This window comes from Lithobates pipiens, unplaced genomic scaffold (assembly GCF_037356315.1).
Source record: "Lithobates pipiens isolate NorthernLeopardFrog02 unplaced genomic scaffold, aLitPip1_a1.2 Scaffold_16, whole genome shotgun sequence".
Lineage (NCBI taxonomy): Eukaryota > Metazoa > Chordata > Amphibia > Anura > Ranidae > Lithobates > Lithobates pipiens.
In genome coordinates, this window is record NW_027507748.1 from 558312843 (window position 1) to 558332714 (window position 19872).

Below are 19872 nucleotides of genomic sequence, written 5' to 3' on the forward strand. Positions count from 1 at the left end.
TGGAACTGCATATAGATGTGTGTAGTTCAAAGTTAATCATTGGAGTTCGTTATAGACCACCCATTGTTAATGAGGAGGTGGAGACTCAGCTTCTTTCACAGACGGAAAGGGCTACAAGGGTTGAAACAGTGATAATAATGGGGGATTTTAACTACCCGGAAATTGACTGGAGTAATGGCACTGCTCGAACAGTTAAAGGGCAAAAAAATTATAAACCTATTACAGGACAATTTTATGGTCCAGTTTATCGACAAATTGCAAAAGATAGGACAAACCCCCAAAAAATTATTCAAATATATTAATAGTAAAAAGGTCAGGTCTGAGCATGTAGGCCCTTCACAAAATAATCTAGAGTGGGTGACTGGGGACAAAGAGAAGGCAAATTTATTAAATACATTCTTCAGTTCTGTGTATAAAAAAGGAGCATGGGGGAGCTCATGTCCATAATGGGGATGGTATTGACACAGCCCCAAATGATCCACATTGGCTCAAAAGTTATATGGTCCAGAAATATTTAGACAGAATTAAGGTTGATAAAGCACCTGGATCAGATGGTATCCACCCACGGATCCTAAAATAATTGAGCTCTGTAATTTCAAAGCCATTGTTTCTAATTTTTAGGGACTCATTACTGACAGGAATAGTACCACTGGATTGATGTAGGGCCAATGTGGTGCCTATATGTAAAAAGGGAACAAAGTCTTTACCAAGTAACTATAGTCCTATTAGTTTAGCTTCTATATTCGGGAAGATACCGGAGAGTTTAAAGTGGAGTTCCAGTCCCCCAAGTCAAATTTTTTTTTAAATGCCGCTGTCATTTGTTCAACTGGCACATTTAGCTAGTGCCTATAGTGTATTCCGGTTAATTTCATTTTAAAATAAAGACTACTTTGATCTCGGAAGCTGGCAGGGGACTTGCCCAGTGTGGGCATCTGAAGCCCTCTGGTATCTATTTTTGGGACTAGGTGCAGCTGGATTCCCAGCATGCACCTCCCAATCTTGCACCTGCGCAGTAATGTCACAGCGAAGCGATCCATCCTCCTGACACGTTGCCGTAGCAACGATCTGGAAATAAATAACACAAGATTTTGTCACTAAGCAAGTCCCAAGGACTCCTGGGATATATGACACTGCCATCACAGGAGCTCTCGTGAATCACCTGGGGACATAATTGCCTGGGCGGACGTGCCAGGAAGTGCAGGAGAAAGAAGAATATACAAGGTATTTCCATTTAAAATAAAAAAAAAGAATTTTCATTGGGAAAAGGATTCTCAGAGGGGATACCATAGAGTGCAAGTACTCAAACAAATCAGATTTCCTTTTATAAAGAGGTAACTAAAACCTTGGACAGAGGGGTGGCTGTGAATGTGGTATACTTGGATTTTGCAAAAGCGTTCGATACAGTTCCCCACACACGACTAAGCCCTTGCACACACGGTTGGAAATTCCGACGGAAAATGTCTGATCGGACCGTGTTGGATATAAAATTTTCCGACAACATGATCCAACGGACTTTGTCCGATCGTTTGTAGAGAATTCAGATTGGACAAAGTGCCACGCATGCTCAGATCAAATTACAAGACCAAAGCCATTGGCTACTAGCTTGAACGTAGTCCCGTTGTAACCAACGAATGTCATCATGTTCCGATCTGATTTTCCGACAACTTTGTCCAACCATGTGTATGCAACACCAGTTTCGGACAAAATCCGTCAGAAAAAATCAGACGGATTTTGTTGTCGGAATGTCCGACTGTGTGTACAAGGGCTAATGTGTAAGCTAAGGTCTACATGCTTGGAAATATCAGTTTGTAAATGGATAGAAAACTGGCTAAAAGACCAAATTCAGAGACTAGTGTTTAATGATTCTTACTCTGAATGGTCTAAGGTTATCAGTGGTGTACCCCAAAGTCCAGTGTTGGGACCCTTACTTTTCAATAGCTTTATAAATGATATAGGGTCTGGGATTAAAAGTACCATTTCAATCTTTGCAGATGACACCAAACTATGCAGTGGAATAATGTCCTTACAGGATGTCTCCAATTTACAAGCCGACCTCAATGCACTGTTTAATTGGGCGACTAAGTGGCAGATGAGGTTTAATATTGATAAATGTAAAGTTATGCACTTGGGGGCTAATAATATGCATGCATCATACATACTAGGGAGAGTACAACTGGGGGGATCCGTAGTGAAGGATCTGGGGTTTTGGTAGATCATAAGCTCAATAATAACATCCAATGCCAAGCTGCGGTTTCCAAAGCGAAAATAATAATTTTAGTGCTTGCAGTCATTCCACTAATTGAGGTCCTCCAGTCCCCTTATTAGTTTTGTTGCCCTTCTTTGGACTCTGTCCAGTTCCAGCACAGCCATTCTGAGGACTGGTGACCAGAACTGGACAGAATATGCAAGATGTGGCCTAACCAGAGTTTTATAAAGTGGTAGGATTATCGTTCGATCTCTGGAGTATATCCCTTTTTTTATGCATTCTAATATTTGCCGGCTTTGGTAGCTGCAGCTTGACATTGCATGCTATTACTCAATCTGTCATCTATTAGGAATCCCCCACATCTGTCTCCATCCTTTATTTACCCCAGGGGTTTTCCCCCTAGTGAGTAGTTTGCATTAGGGATGGGCTTTATGTTTGGGTCGAACATGAATTTGACTTGAGCACTGGCTGTTCACCGAATAGCAAACAATTTGGGGTGTTCGCGGCAAATCCGAAAGCCGCGGAAACACCCTTTAAAAGTCTATGGGAGAAATCAAAAGTGCTTATTTTCAAGGTTAATATGCAAATTATTTTAATAAAAAGTGTTTGAAAACAACGGCACGGGATTCCCCCACAGGGGAACCCTGAATCAAAATGTAAAAAAAATGTTGTGGGGGTCCCCCTAAATTCCATACCAGGCCCTTCAGGTCTGGTATGGATATTAAGGGGAACCCCGCGGCAAAGATAAAAAAAAATGGAGTGAGGGCCCCCCTTAAAATCCACACCAGACCGAAGGGTCTGGTATGGATTTTAAGGAGAACCCCCGCGCCACGATTTGTTTTTAAAATGGCATGGGGTCCCCCCAAAAATCCATACCACACCCTTATCCGAGCACGCAACCTGGTAGGCCACAGGAAAAGAGGGGGGATGAGAGAACCGTACCAGGCCACATGCCCTCAACATGGGGAGGGTGCTTTGGGGTAGCCTCCCAAAGCACCTTGTCCCCAGTTTGATGGGGAGAAGGGCCTCATTCCCACAACCCTTGCCCGGTGGTTGTGGGGGTCTGTGGGTGGGGGCTTATCAGAATCTGGAAGCCCCCTTTAACAAGGGAACCCCCAGATCCTGCCCCGTGTGACTTGGTAGTGGGGTACATTTGTACCCCTACCATTTCACCAAAAAAGTGTCAACAATGTTAAAAAAGACAATAGCCGGTTTTTGACAATTCCTTTATTAATGTCTTCTTCTTTCCCTGCTTCTTCTTCCATCTTCTTCTGTTCTTTCTTCGTTTTTCCTCTTCTTCCTCCATCTTCTTCTTCCTCGCTTCTTCCTCTATCTTCCTCTGCTTCTTCCTCCGATCTTCTCATCTGTCATCTTCATCCGGCTTCTTCTTCCTCCGGATGATCCACCTCAATGGCAGTCTCCCGTTGTGTGACGCTTCTGTTCAGGCGACAGCTCTTATATAACGGCGGACAGGGCCACCCGGTGACCCTGCCCCCCTCTGATGCACGGAGACTTCCCTATGGCTTTCCCCTGGTGTCAGAAGGGGCGGGGTAACCCGTTTACCTAAATGGGTGACCCAGCCCCCTCTGACACCACGGGGAAAACCATATTTGCATTGTAAATTGCATTGAATTTGTTTTTTTGTTTGTGGTGCAGATCTACTTTAAGGTTCTTTGGCAACTGCAACTTTTTAGCAGTAATTCAGAAGTGCAAAGGATGAAATATATATATATATATATATATATATATATATATACATTTTTATCCTCATATTTTATTTTTGTCCTATAAAGAAGTGGGGCATAAACAGCAGCAGAGATGATTATTAATCCATCTGACAGCCACACTTCTAAGATGCTTGTCTTTGGCAAAATGCACTATAACAAAATTCATAACTGGTGGACAATTTCTGACCTGTTCATCAAATACAATATTTGTGCTTGCCATGTTCTCCACAATTGTGTACCAAGTATACCTTTATCCTTATAAAGTGTCCACCCTTTAGTACTTTGGTCTGATGTACTGACCCTTTTGTTTTATTGTTTTCATGTATAGACCTTTTTCAATGGACTATCAAACATGTTACCCTACAATTTTTTTTTTATCCAACCTCTAATTAATATATTTGTTGTTTTGAGAAGCCAGTATATACTAAATGCTAAAGGTGTATTTTTTCTTCTCAAGACGTTCGGAGGTAGTTTTGCAGTGGCCTGTTCCATTGATTATTATGCTTTGGCTTGAGTTGACATCACAGATGTGATGTGTAGTCATGGAAAGCAGGAAGTTCTGACCTCCTACGCTTAGAAATGTATGGGAAAGCTTTCCTTACATCAAAGACCCTCTGTATGTCAGAACTTTAATCCTCTGAAGCTGAAATGGTGTCATTAAATTGGGCATGTTGGAAATATGAAGGCAAAATATTGTTTTTAAGAAGCTTTATTAGGAAATCCTCAAGAGAAAAACAGACAGTATTTGCATTTTATATATATTTAGCATAACAATAATAAAGTCAGCCACCAGAATGAGTAGATCCACAGGCAGCATGTATTGGAAGAATATACCCCAGTCTTCATTCATGGGAAAACCTTAAACTATCTGCTCTACTTTCAGGTATTATATACAAATGAGCCATAGTATGGAATGGCTAGCATGACCAGTCAAAGAGCTTTTCTATTTCTCCATATTAAAATTCATAACCATGATCACAACAGCAACTATATAGCAGCTGCAGTGTTTTGAGATCTCTAACCTTTTCCAAGCCTTACTGTCATCTCACCAAGTTTGATATGAATAAATAAAAAAGGCATTTTAACTGTAGAAGGTGCCGACCATTCCATGTCATAATGCTGTTCAGATCTGGTGACCAGTTGAATCAGGTCAAGTCACGTCATTCATTGGGCGTCTCTGGACTACTTTACAATGCAAATGAGCCACTGCAATTTAAATCCTATTACTTATAGTTTTTGCTGATCTTAGGCAGGAATTTGAATCAACCCTTTGTATTCACATCCTATACATGTCCAATGTGTTCTATGAACAAAATCAATTTTTGCTGATATAATATATGATTTTGCATAAAGCCGTTATATACACATTCCATGAATGTCCAAGGTGTTCTAAGTAGTACATACAGTACAGGTACAGTATAGGTAAATTATATGTGTCTTTATAGTACTTTCATGTTTTTTTGCCCTAGCTTTGAAGGTGATCTTTTCTATACTGAGCAGGGATACTTGGGTAAACACAGTTGTACATAGACTCAAGGTGTCAGGTATATTCCTTGCATACTCATTCTAAATAACTCTTAGCCCTTGCACACATGGTCGGACATTCCGACAACCAATCCATCGGATTTTGTCCGACGGGTTTTGTCCGAAACTATTGCATGCACACAGTCGGACAAAGTTGTCAGAAAATCCGATCGTACTTAACACGATGACGTTATTTCGTTAGGACGGGACTACATTCAGGCTAGTAGCCAATAGCTTTGGGCTAGGAATTTGATCTGAGCATGCGTGGCACTTTGTCCGATCAGAATTCTCTACACATGATCGGACAAAGTCCGATCGGATCATGTTGTCGGAAAATTTTATAGCCCAGCTGGAAAACTTGGTCCGTCGGATACTCCGACGGAAACAGTCCGATGGAGCCCACACACTGTCGGATTATCCGACAACACGGTCCTATCGGACATTGTCCATCGGAATGTCCGACCGTGTGTACAAGGGCTAACAGCTGCACGTATCCTCCAAGTGCACAGTTTATTATCTTTCTACTTCTGGAACCATGTTAATAGCACGAATCCATGAGGAACTACGGGGAAAACTAACTGTTTATGTTCTACTTTCTTAAACAAAAACTGAATTCTGTAAGTTGTGTCCCAAGAAAAGGCATGTCGAGGACTAGTCGTTAGAATTACCTGTGGTCTTCCCTGCAGCTGGCCTTTCACCATTACTCACAATGCCTTACTCTACACTGTAGAGTTATGTTTCGTCCTGTCTGAGCCAGCAAGGAAAGCAGTGAGAAGCACAGTAGTGGTATCACCAAATCCAACGCAACTCCTAAGACTAGCAGTCAGAAGCAGTGGTGTCTGAGATCTCACATTGCAGATATACAGTACCTTGAAAAATAATTCATACCCCTTGTAAATGTATTTTATTGTGATTTTATGTGATAGACCAACACAAAGTAGCACATAATTGTGAAGTGGAAGGAAAACGATAAATGGTTTTAAATTTTTTATTTTTTTTTTACAAATAAATATGTGAAAGTGTGGCGTGCATTTGTATTCAGCCCCCCCCGAGTCAATACTTTGTAGAATCACCTTTTGCTGAAATTACACCTGCAAGTCTTTTTGGGGATGTCTCTACCAGCTTTGCACATCTAGAGAGTGACATTTTTGCCCATTCTTCTTTGCAAAATAGCTCAAGCTCTCTCAGATTGGATGGAGAGCGTCTGTGAACAGCAATTTTCAAGTCTTGCCATGGATTCTAAATTGGATTTAGGTCTGGACTTTGACTGGGCTATTCTAACACATGAATATGCTTTGTTCTAAACTATTCCATTGTAGCTCTGACTATGTTTAGGGTCATTGTCCTGCTGGAAGGTAACCCTCCACCCCAGTCTCAAGTCTTTTGCAGACTCTAACAGGTTTTCGTCTAAGATTGCCCTGTATTTGTCTCCATCAATTTTCCCATCAACTCTGACTAACTTTCCTGTCCCTGCTGACGAAAAGCATCCATACAACAGGATGCTGCCACCACCATGCTTCATGGTGGGGATGGTATGTTCAGGGTGATGTGTAGTGTTAGTTTTATGCCACACATAGCATTTTGCTTTTGGGCCAAAAAGTTAAATTTTCGTCTCATCTGACCAGAGCACCTTCTTCCACATGTTCGCCATGTCTCCCACATGGCTTCTCGCAAACTGCAAATGGGACTTATCATGGCTTTCTTTCAACAATGGCTTTCTTCTTGCAACTCTTCCATAAAGGTCAGATTTGTGGAATGCATGGCTAATAGTTGTCCTGTGGACAGATTCTCCCAACTGAGCTGTGGATCTCTGCAGCTCCTCCAGAGTCACCATGGCCCTCTTGGCGCCTTCTATGATTAATGCTCTCCTTGCCCGTCTGTCAGTTTAGGTGGATGGCCAGATCTTGGTAGGTTTGCAGTTGTGCCATTCTCTTTCCATTTTCAAATGATGTATTGAACAGTGCTCCATGAGACGTTCAAAGCTTGGGATAATTTTTTTATAACCTAACCCTGCTTTAAACATCTCCATAACTTTATCCCTGACTTGTCTGGTGTGTCCCTTGGACTTCATGATGCTGTTTGTTCACTAATGTTCTCTAACAAACCTCCGAGGGCTTCACAGAACAGCTGTATTTATACTGAGATTAAATTACACACCGGTGGACTCTATTTACTAATTAGGTGTCTTCTGAAAGCAATTGGTTCCACTAGATTTTTGTTAGGGGTATAAGAGTAAAGGGGCTGAATACAAATGCACACAACATCTTTCAGATATTTATTTGTAAAAAAAATTGAAAACCATATCCCAATAAAATACATTTATGTTTTTTGGTTGTAACATGACAAAATGTAGGAAAATTTCAAGGGGTATGAATAGTTTTTCAAGGCATTGTAGAGCAATAAAGGTGTGGGCACATGAGTGCCTAGCCACCCTCACACACTAGGAAGTGCACTGCTTTATATTAGGAGGAATTCAGGGCAAAAGGTAAACTTCAGGGTACTACTCAGGCCCAAGTAACATACCATATCTTCACTTTTTAAACTCGGTTCCAATGTAAGCGATCCTGTCATTATACAGGGGCTGCCACTGCTGGCATGCTTCTAAAATATACTAGTTGACCAGCTGTGTCTGGTGTCAATATTTTTTGGGCACCATATTTGGAACATACATACCATACATGAGTGTCAGAAATCATTACCTTTATTTGTGTCCCAGGTCAGTGACTCAGAAAACATTGAAGCCAAAGTATCAGCATGAAATGAGTATTGTTAGAAATGGCAACTTCTATCATTCTCTCATGATAGGGTTTCTTTGGTCCTCCTTTTTAGCATTGTGATTTGACAATGAAAGAACTTTGCTAAGGTCTTCCATGTGTTCTCTCATGTAAATATGTTTACAGTTTTAGTCTGACCACTGCAGTGGAGCCCTAAATCTCCTTTCACACGAGAGGTCAGGGGGTGGTAAAAACAGGCAGTTGAGCAGTTTTTCTGTCTCCAGACTGCCCACCCAAATTCTACTATTGCAACTGGATGGGATTGTATTTGTCCCAAATTTTATTTAGCTTGTAGAGTTTGACAGGTCAGTGGGTGCACATTGCAATTGCTTTGTTCATAGTTGTGGCCATCCCAAAAACAGACATCCAGGAGGCAGCAGTATCCCCTACTGCAAACCGGGCAGCCACTGCTCCACCTACCTCTGAATCCGATCCACTGTGCTAAACACTGCTGTGAAATAGCCATAATTGTCTCAAAGTAAAAATAATCTGAATACATTTACGTTTGCTTTAGTTATTTTATAAGTAGGTATTAAACAGGCCCATTCACCAACTTAAAAAAATGCAGGTAAAAGCACAGAATAATTAAGTATTTTAAATGCCTGCTTGCAGTGTTTTTCTATCCATAAATAATGTTCACTTGCAATTTGTCTTTGCATTTGCTAGAACATTTGACTAGCCAATTCCCTAGTGCAGCCCCCTCCCTCCTTGCATTTCTTGCCTTTCCTTTTCTGATAGTGTCTAATTAACTGACTGTGCTTGCCAAAGTCCTCCACCCTTCCATTCACCTCCATACACCTCTGAGGGAAGAAGTAAAAGGGATTACTGCAAAGCAGCCTTTCTCAACCTTTTAAACACAGAGGAACCCTTGAAATAAACTTCTATATGTCTATAACACATGATACATTAGTGTGATGGTCAGTAGAAAGAATGCTCCTTACACTTGTGGTCATTGGGAAGAATCCCCTCTTACAGATAACTAGAATTATCAATGGTGTCAAGTGGGAACTTATCTAAGAGGCAAATATTGCACATTGCTTAAGGAACCCCTAGCAACCTCTGGAGGAACCCTAGACTTCCATGAGAAACCCTGCTGTAGAGTGTCACTTGAGAGGTAGCTGGAGCTGCTGGCATGATATCGAAAATGACGTCACCCAGCAATCGTTTTTGGGCCTTTAAATGTCCTCAGGGAAGCTTTTACAGGTAAATAACGCACCTACAATATGGTAAATGAACATATAGAAAGATTTTATGAAATGAATGGTCTGGCGACAGGATCTCTTTAACTGGAGTAAAGGAGCTTTGGTTACAGTGACCCTGTTTCTGTAGTAAATTTACTCAGCCAAGCTGTGCCCTAGAAACTGTACATTGAGAATTTCTTGCATAGTTATCTTGTACCCTAAAACAAATATTTTAACATATAGGCTGTCTAAATCAGTTCAAAAGGCTTTTGAGGTGTGTATGGACATATATACAGTGTGTGTGTGTGTGTGTATATATATATATATATATATATATATATACTTATTTTACTCCTGGTTTGTCCACATTCATACTAATTTCCCAAAGAAAGAAAGAGGAGATTACGTTGATTTTATATAATACAGGTGCCCCGTCAGTGACACTGAAATAATATCCTATGCAGAAGCAGCACGAGTCCACCTTGCAAAAGGCATTTTCAGATCCAGGAAATCTGTGGAGAAAAAATAATAAGAATATTACAATTTTGATTATGCCCATTACTATACATTCAGCATATTCTTACTTATAACCCTTTTTTACCCTATAAAACCAATAGAAAAACAGCACAGATGTTGATGGATAAACTCTTGGCTCCTCAAAATGGACATGGTCCTGGATGGCTATACTGATGCTCTTGCATGTATTATTATTTTGGGATAAAATATGAAAAAATATTTTTTTCCTTTAAAATTTATTTAAAAAAAGTTGTTATAGGTAATGCACTGTCTGTCTCAAATTTAATTTGATGTGACCGCTTACAAATGGTGCTAATAGTAATTCATTTTTGTGACTAGTTACTACAGGGATTTTATGAACCATTTAGAGACAGGTGGGCCCCAATTAATGCATGTTTGTTAAAGATTTACACACTAAATTAGAATCTGCTCTAGTGACTGGTATATAAAAAAGAATTGTTATTTAGAAGCCAGGTTAACCATATCACTGCCTACGGTCATTGACATTCCCACCTTTAGATTGCCTGGTAATTGCTTTGTTTTGTGAAGGTGTGGTGTTACTCAGATGCACTTGGCTACATTACATGAGTATTGTTTTTAGAATAGGCAGTAATCTTGTATTATTCAGTACTTAACTAAATATAGTGACAGCTGCAAGGCATGAAAATCAAGACATCAGCACATACAAGATCGATTAGACAAATAAAATAACAGGCAGGTGTCCCATCCTAGGTAAAGGGAAGTAAAATATATCCATAGCCTCTTTGAAATTGAAGGAGCATCGGAGTATCTTAAATCACTGGATGGGTGTATATGACACACACAATTAACACTTTCTTGTTTCATCACTTTAAAGCATATTTCCCAAGTCATCTTCTAGGATGACTTAATGAGAGAGCCTCCTCCCACCTAACACATGGAACACAAATCCACATTGGTTCAAAAACAGGCGTGAGCCTAGGGTTTGTCAATATTTTGTGTTTCCTCCAGCCAGACAGGATGAGCATAGAGAAGAGATTTTTTTATTTTTTTTCTCTTAGACCCCACGTACTAGGCGTCAGGGGTCTCCTGGCCATGGAACTTTCTATACCAGGGCAATGTCTCTGGGGGCAGGGGTTCTTTATTTGGCCTGGGCTCTCCCAGGACTTTGGTGCTATGGGGAGGATTAGGGGGACCCCCTCTTCCCTACTTTTTTTCTGTCCATGAAGGTAGCCACAGTGGGAGGCAAACCTGGTCTGTGTGGGGATTGCAAAGGGTGAATACCTGGCTAGGGAGAATGTTTTTCCTTTCCCTGGCTGTCATTGTGGCTCAGTATGGCAGTGGCGGGGCTGAGAATGCAAGGCAAGACGTCGCTTCCGATTGGGTAATGATGACTTCCTGGAGGAAGTGATGTGCTGGATGTGGATGGCAGCCATCTTGCTTTTGGGTCTCAGGTAAACATCAGGGAAGCCAAGGGGGAGGAACTACAGGCTCTGGGACTAAGGACCAGCATTCCAATCCACATGTGCTGGGCTGGGACTCGCAAGTACGGACAAGGGCTGTGCTGGGCAGGACCCAGGACACATAAGGACTCTGCATTACCCTGATACCCTGCATGGCACGATGGAGGTGGCTGCTGCAGCGGGGATGCAGGAAGATCCAGGCCTTAAGGTAGGAAAGTGATGTTGGTACCTCAGCTTGAAGGTAGCAGGTATAGATTTTACACCGGGTGGCTTCTTTGCCTTCCTCTTCTCTTTAACACTTGGCAGCTCTCTAAGGCACTGTATGTTGCTTGTCCCTTACAGGGTAAGAGTCACAAGGAAAAAGATTTAGCTGGCCCTGAAGAAGCCACAAAAAGAGACATGCTTCATGTAAATAAAAGCTGTCATCCTCCTTGAGGAAACCCTATGTCAGAATTGCATAGATGCCACAGCTAAGAAAAAAGCAAGCTCTATGTTTAAGAAACTTCTGGATATTGTAACATATCTGGTGGTGGAGCCTGAAGCATTGAGGAAGGCCTCTCTTACAGCTCTGGCTCTGGAGTCCCTGGTAAGGTGACAGGGAGCGCTGGAGCGCAGAGTGCCATGAGTGCCTGGTAAGTCTCTCGCTGGCAGGTGCTGATGTACGTTTGGAACACAGGGAAGACAGGACTGGCAACACTGGCAGAACAGGAGCCAGAGAAGAGTGCAGAAAGACAGATACAGGTGCAGGATGGGCACAAGGCAGTGTCAGATGGTGCAGGTCGGCAACTAGCAAGCAGAGCAGGTACAAACGGCAAGCAGGAGAATCATCAGGAATCAAGTCCGGGTTGGTAACGGCAGATCAGATGAGCAGGCAGAAGCATAATCCAGGGACAGGCTAAAGGTTGGTGCAGATACAAAGAATTACCGCTCTAAGGTAATGACTTCTCCCAAAACAGCTGTCTCCACAATCCCACAGGGTGCTGGCTCTGTTTGCAACAGGAACTGAAGTAGAAAAGATGTAGCTGGATAGCCGCACTCCGAATTATTCAACTTTATTTCAAAAATGTAATTAAAATCATAGCATCTAGGCTGGTAAACAGACTAACTGCACAGCCGCTGACATGTTTCACACCGAACACGGTGCTTAGTCATAAAGGTTGGTGCAGGTGGCCTTCAGACGGAGTCAGAGGCTGCATCAAATCGGCAACAGGAGAACAACAGGAACTGATAATAGGAATGTAATAGACCAAACAGCACTTACACACTGCACTAGTGCTGTTTAAATAGCCCTTCTGGCACCAATGCATGCATATGCACGTGTGCGCGCGCCTACTAACTGGCCATGCGCAGGACTTCTAAAGGTTTGTGTGTCTGTGCACATGAATATTCCTTTCCTCGCAGATACTATGAAAGTTGAAATGGTGAAAACTTTTCAAACGTTCAGGTCATCGCTGCAGGATTCAGGCTCTGCTGATGTCTCTATACCTTGCACATCAGGCTCTAGTTAAGCATCCCTGGCTATTCCAGTGGCTGTGGTATAGCAGCAGGGTACTTTGGAAGAGATGGAAAATGTGTTAAGTGGAGACAGAAAGAAAGGGAAGGGAAAGCTGTGTTTAAAGGTTCACTTATTTCACTCAGATGAAACAGATGACCTGCTTACACTGATTTATAACACTTTAGAACTGGAAGAAAAAGATAGTGTTTTTTTTTTCCATCCACGACTAACTCTACGCAGGTTTGCAGACAAGACAGTCCAGAACCTTTCCTGTGCATACAGCTCTAAAGGACACCATACTACAGGAAGGGAGGGAACTGGAAAAAAGCCTGAAAAGGAGATTCCTATTCAAGGAAGTCACCTCCCTGTGGGCAAAATGTCAGAGGCTTGATGCTGCCCTGTCCAAGGTGGCGAAGAAATCGGATCTGTCTTTTGAAGACGCGGGGTCGTTCAAGAACATCATAGACAGGAAGGCAGAAGGATACTTGAGGATGATTGTGCTGAGTGTTGTAGTGTCTGTTCGACTCCTCATGTTTCCCCATATTAAATCAGCATAGTTTAATCACAGTGAGTGTGGTGAAACAAAGCCAGGTTCTCATTACAGCTGACCTGAATTCAAAATACCAATAGTCAACATTGAAAAATGTATGACTTTGTGAAAAAAAAAAACTTTTCTCGGTCCCTTGGTTCCCCACGCTTCCTGGAGGAGTCAGTGACATAACTGTGTCTCACCACTGCCAGAGGATCAGATTGTCATGGGATTGTCATGGGAATGTGCTCCAGCAATGTCCTAGCAGCAATGGGGCCAATGCCGTCATCAGCGACTCTGGGAAGTAGGTGAAAGCTAGGCCTGTAAGCACTTTTTTATATATTTTTTTCCATCTTTAATTAGGCATTTTGTATTTTGGGTGTGGGATGCTGTCCGTAAAGTGGACCTTGTATTTTGATGCAAGGTCAGCTGTAATGAAAACATGGCTGTGTTTCACCATGCTCAATATGATTAAACCACACTGGCTGGCAATGAGGCAATGCCAACTTTCCATGGACAGAAGAAGGCAGTCCTAGGGTCAGGGGTTTTGCCTTATGAGTTTATGTGAAATCTCCATTAATAGCTGTAAAATATTGTAATAGTGAATATATTTCTTTTAGCATTGTATATTTGTAGGGGGTGTGACATAGCATCCCAAAAGGCCCTGGTATACAGACCATTTGGTGCCTAAGCTTGTGTGTCTAAACATTGGGACCTCTTTGTTCTACACATTTTCACTTCAAAGGATCCATGTTTAGATATTCAATGAGAGTGGCTAGCCCGTCATCAATACTTAACTTCCCTGAAAAGGGTCAAGTTAAATCTCCCGCTCAGAGTAGTAACAAGGATTTGCATTATAGAAGGGCTGACTTATTCAAAGTATAGGAATTGGAGATGTAGCCAATTCTTAACCAGGAATAGGGAGGCCCACCAATCAGAGCCACGCCATGCCAACCAATGAGGCATCATCCTGTAATCATATACACAGACTAGATGGGAGGGAAGCACACACTGTATGTTACACTAGCCACCAGAATGGAACTTTGTGGGAATGGTAACTATGGGAAATGTCTGCCTTGTACTTGTAAGTAAATATGTTTGTCTTATGTCTTTTATGTCCTACTGTTTGTAGATTAATGTTTTAAGGAATATACTCTGTATTCTTTTATTTTAACTGAAGATTTTCTTCCTTTGTATACGCTATAGATAGATTGCTGTGTATTAGTTTAGACTTTCTACTACTCACCAACAAAAATGTGTTATTGTGTTTTCACACCTGGTCAAAGAACTCTCATTTAACCCACATCATATCTGAGCGATATTAAATCTAAAATACAATAAACAGGTAACAGTGGGTAGTATTTGTCATTTATGTACCCTGTACTGGCCATGCAGAGTGACCTGTCTCAGCTTGGGATTGTAATGATGGGGAAGATGGGGGGGGGGGGCATTTTGGTATCTTTGCATTGGGTGCCAGAGGCCATTGTCCTGCTACTGTTTATCTATGCCTAACACATGGCCTTGTCCCTGGCTCAAATGCTACAGAATCTCCTTCACCAGCGAAGGAACAGGTTGACACCTTTTTGCAACAAAGTGCTTTGGGTTAGAAATAATCTATCATAATGCAGTACTTTTCAGAGTCTTCAGTGTCCTTCACTTACAGTGGCTTCCAAGTGATTCTGATAACTTGTTTATACTCTGTATGGGTATAGTGGTGATATGATTATATATACTATATATTTTGTATTATCATGTGCATGCTGCGTTTAATTCATGTCTGTATGATCGCCTTGTATATCGCTATATACATAGGGATGTGGAAAGGATATACAGTATGAAATCCCTGGTCATTTCCTCATTTCTGCATTGTGTCTTCACTGGGACAAGTAACAGAAAGTGCCATGCTTTTAAGAGGTGGGTGTGCAAATTACACCTATTGCAGATCTGCTGAGTAATCTCACACTACAGCAGGTACAAGAACAGTCATTTAGAATTCAATCCATTCTACCTGTTTTCATTATAAAAACACTTAAAGGTCTTCACCTCTCCTTCAGAGGTCTGGACCTCATTTATACCATGGTTCTGGCTCTTCCTTCTTTACCCAACTGCGGAAAAACAGCAAGACAAAAAAAGTATGAGTCAAATAAAATCATTATTATTTTTTCTTTCCAGTAATGGAACAGATAGGGGACATTCATAGGCTCATTCTGTGAGCTTTCAAAACTGTGATTGTTTTTGTTAAGATTACCTGGGTAGTTCCTTTTGATGCCAGTTCTTTGTTGCTGATAGAATCAAAACCAATCAGTATTACACAGCACCTTGTGCAGCAGGTAGAGTCGATGTGATCATGATACAAACAAGCACGCATCCTGGCAAGGAGCTGAAAGTACTTAGAGACCACATTTCGACCACCATCTGCATGCTATTATATGAACATTTGTGTAAAGATAATAGATAAGGAACTCCTGCAGTAGCATATGCTTGCCATTAAGAGAAGAGAACTACAAATGATTAACAAGAATTTTATAGATCGCTTTTATTTTTACATGAGACTTGAGGGCCTATTCACACCTAAGTGTTCTGTTGGGTAAATGTGTGTTGTGGCATGCGTTGTGCGTTCATTTATGAATGGGCTCCCAACGCACCACAACAGATGAAAAAACATACACAACTCCTTCTTTGAACATGCAGTACACCAAAATGCATGGTATACAGCAGTGATCTCCAAACTGTGGCTCGGAGACCAAATGTGGCCCTTTGCTTGCTTTTATCCAACCCTTGGGGCACTATTTTAATCCACTGATACCAGTGTAACACTACCCCTGCAGGAGCCGCTATAGGTGCCCAAGCCTCCCACTGATTAATCCACAGCCAGTCACAGGGTATTTTCCCACAGCCAGGTGCACACACTCTCCCTCTCGTTGTCTCTAATAAACAGTCTAGGGGATGTGTTTTTTTGTTTTATTTGGAGAACTTGGATAGGAGAAGGGATTTAGTAGGATACTCCAAATGAACTATTCACAAGTGAGGCCAACCTCTTAATAGAACGGTGTAGCAGACTGTCAGTAGAACTATGCAACAGGCTGTACAGAATAGAGCAAGTCCTTTTGTAGCAGAAGGAATTTAGTGGACTTTGCTTCTTCAAAACACTAGCCAGTGTCCCCTTTAGCATACACCCAGTATGCTGACTTCTAGCACCAAGAGGAGATTTTAGCAACAACAGTATTTAGGATCCTTTTAGGGGGTCTGTACTCACAAGGCCCTGGCCAGGTCACCTTCCTCCATGATGCCAAGCAGGATCTGTGGACATCCTCCTTCGTTTTAGCTCTCACAAGAACCATGGGTTTCAGCTTCAGGCCCTCAGGCCATCCACCTGAGCCGCATTGCAGCCTGCACTGGGGAGAGGCAGCAGCCTCCTCCCCACCTGGATCTCTATCTAGAGGAAGATTCATAACCCATGTGCTCATCAAATATAAATACAATTTACCCCTTCTAATTGGCTAGGGCTGTAAAGACATCCATGCGCTCATCTGCAAGGTTTCCTCCCACTGCCCCGTACCTCCCATAGCTACTACAGTGAGGGGAAAAAAGTATTTGATCCCCTGCTGATTTTGAACGTTTGCCCACTGACAAAGAAATGCTCAGTCTAAAATTTTAATGGTAGGTTTATTTTAACAGTGAGAGAGAATAACCACAAAAATATCCAGAAAAACACATTTCAAAAAAGTTTTATAAATTGATTGCATTTTAATGAGTGAAATAAGTAGTTGATCCCCTATCACTCAGCAAGATTTCTGGCTCCCAGGAGCACTCTCTTAAAGTGTGATTAGGAGTGATCCTAATCTCAGCTTGCTACCTGTATATAAAAGACCTGTCCATAGAAGCAATCAGTCAGTCAGATTCCAAACTCTCCACCATGGCCAAAACCAAAGAGCTGTCCAAAGATGTTAGGGACAAGATTGTAGACCTACACAAGGCTGGAATGGCCTACAAGACCATCGCCAAGCAGCTTGGTGAGAGGGTGACGACAGTTGGTGCCATTATTTGCAAATGGAGGAAACACAAAATAACTGTCAATCTCCCTTGGTCTGGGGCTCCATGCAAGATCTCACCTCATGGAGTTTCAATGATCATAAGAATGGCGAGGAATCAGCCCATAACTACACGGGAGAATCTTGTTAATGATCTCAACAATTGGTAACACACTAGGCCATGAAGGACTGAAATCCTGCAACGCCTGCAAGGTGCCCTGCTCAAGAAAGCACATGTACAGGCCCATCTGAAGCTTGCTAATGAACATCTGAATGATTCGGAGGAGAACTGAGTGAAAGTGTTATGGTTAGATGAAACCAAAATCAAGCTCTTTGGCATCAACTCAACTCGCCGTGTTTGGAGGAGGAGGAGGAAGGCTGCCTATGACCCCAAGAACACCATCCCCACCGACAAACATGGAGGTGGAAACATGATGCTTTGTGGGTGTTTTTCTGCTAAGGGGACAGGACAACTTGACTGCATCAAAGGGATGTTTGACGGGGCCATGTACCTTCTAATCTTAGGTGAGAACCAACTTCCCTCAATCAGGGCATTGAAAATGGGTCGTGGATGGGTATTCCAGCATGACAATGACCCAAAACACATGGTCAAGGCAACAAAGGAGTGGCTCAAGAAGAAGCACATTAAGCTCCTGGAGTAGCCTAGCCAGTCTCCAGACCTTAATCCAATAGAAAATATGTGGAGGTAGCTGAAGGTTCGAGCTACCAAAAGTCAGCCTCAAAACCTTAATGGCTTGGAGAGGATCTGCAAAGAGGAGTGGGAATCCCTCCAGAGATGTGTGCAAACGTCTGACCTCTGGGATTGCCAACAAGGGTTTTGCCACTAAGTACTAAGTAATGTTTTGCGAAGGGCTCAAATACTTATTTCACTCATTAAAATACAAATTAATTTATAACCTTTTTGAAATGCGTTTTTCTGGATATTTGTGTTGTTATTCTGTCTGTCACTGTTAAAATAAACCTACCATTAAAATTATAGACTGATCATTTCCTTGTCAGTGGGCAAACGTACAAAATCAGCAAGGGAGGTCAAATACTTTTACCCTCACTGTAGACCAGTGTGAAACCAATCAAGACAGCATGAGCAGCACCAGAGCACTGAGCAGACTCTGCTATTCAATCACAGCTCTCTGATAAGCTGACAGGGCATAAATTTGCCTAGCTGTCTCACTTTTAAGCAGAAAAAACAAAAACTATATACACTCACTCTAGCACCTATCTACCTATCTAGGAGGGCACTACACCAACAATGGGGAAAAATCCTACCCCCCCCCCCCCCCACTGACACCAACGAAGGGGTAGAATTCCTCCCAATGACACCAAAGGTGGGGCACAATTCCTCCCAATGATACCAACAATGGGACACTATTCCTCCCACTGACACCAAAAATGGGGCATTGTGCATTCCCCCTAACCTTTTCTACTCCCAGTGCCCACAGTCTGCCCCTACCCCCCCCCCCCCCCAAGTCTAAAGGACAGTAAACTGGCCCTTTGTTTAGAAACCCCTGGTATACTGTATGTACTGCGGTGCCCCGGGGGTACATTTTGTAGGTGAATGAATCACTCAGTCATTAGTTGTTATCATTATAGAGATCACTGCTGCTGTCAATCAATTCCAGTGATGAGGTAGCAGAAGGGGTGGGGCCGAGCCACACTGTATTTGTCAATAGGCGCACACAGTGTGGCTCAGGACCGAGGCATGTGAGTGCACTCCTAGAAAGCGCCTTTCTATGGGGGCACTCAGAAGGCAGGAGGAGCTAGGAGCGCTGGCAGAGGACCGCAGAAGAGGAGGATCAGGGCTGCTCTTCGCAAAACCATTGCGTAGATCAGGTAAGTATAACATGTTTGTTATTTAGAAAAAAGAAATAAAAAAATCCCTCACAATCACTTTAAAAAGTATCTCTAGCCAATACATTTTTTGCTCCTGCAAAAGTGACCTTGTTACTTATTTTAAAAAATTTAGACACTGCACCCTGATATAGAAGGGAACAAATGCTTACACTTTCAACAGGTGACCATTTTTGGATGTCTTGCAACATCTCTGCTATCTGACATTTCAAATACCTAATATTTCTACTGCTATTTCTTAGGTATATACTGTATTTTAGTATAGTGTGGTTTATACCTTAATTCTCGGTTGAACAGAATGTTCTTCACCAAGTAGACAGTAACATTAATAACTCCCAGTCCTGTGAAACCAAGCATTGGCACCAGCTGTAATAAAAATAGAAAGTATAATATTAGGCAATATGTTACTATTGGTAACAACAAATATAATTTATGTAATGCCTGTTTAAAACATTATCAGTCACCTATTCAAGGTGAGAAAGGCCTGTTTGATGAGGATGACCATCTTGATTCACCAGGAATCTTTGACTTTATCAAGAGATCAATTAAACTGATAGCTGTATTATGTATAGAAACGT

The 19872-nt window shown here is 42.0% G+C and overlaps 1 long non-coding RNA gene across 2 annotated transcripts in view; it reads right to left on the reverse strand.

Annotated features, from left to right (window-relative positions):
• Positions 1 to 4626: 4626 nt before the first annotated feature.
• LOC143983643 (uncharacterized) overlaps positions 4627 to 19872 on the reverse strand; it is a 51694-nt gene continuing 36448 nt past the window's right edge. The window contains exons 2-4 of one of the 2 annotated variants that reach the window (XR_013274627.1): positions 19572 to 19660; positions 15438 to 15499; positions 4627 to 9924 (exon numbers count right to left, since the gene is read on the reverse strand). This is a non-coding gene — a long non-coding RNA (uncharacterized LOC143983643). Of the gene's footprint in view, positions 9925 to 15402; positions 15500 to 19571; positions 19661 to 19872 lie in introns of both variants that reach the window. The other variant, XR_013274626.1, reaches the window with a different exon arrangement.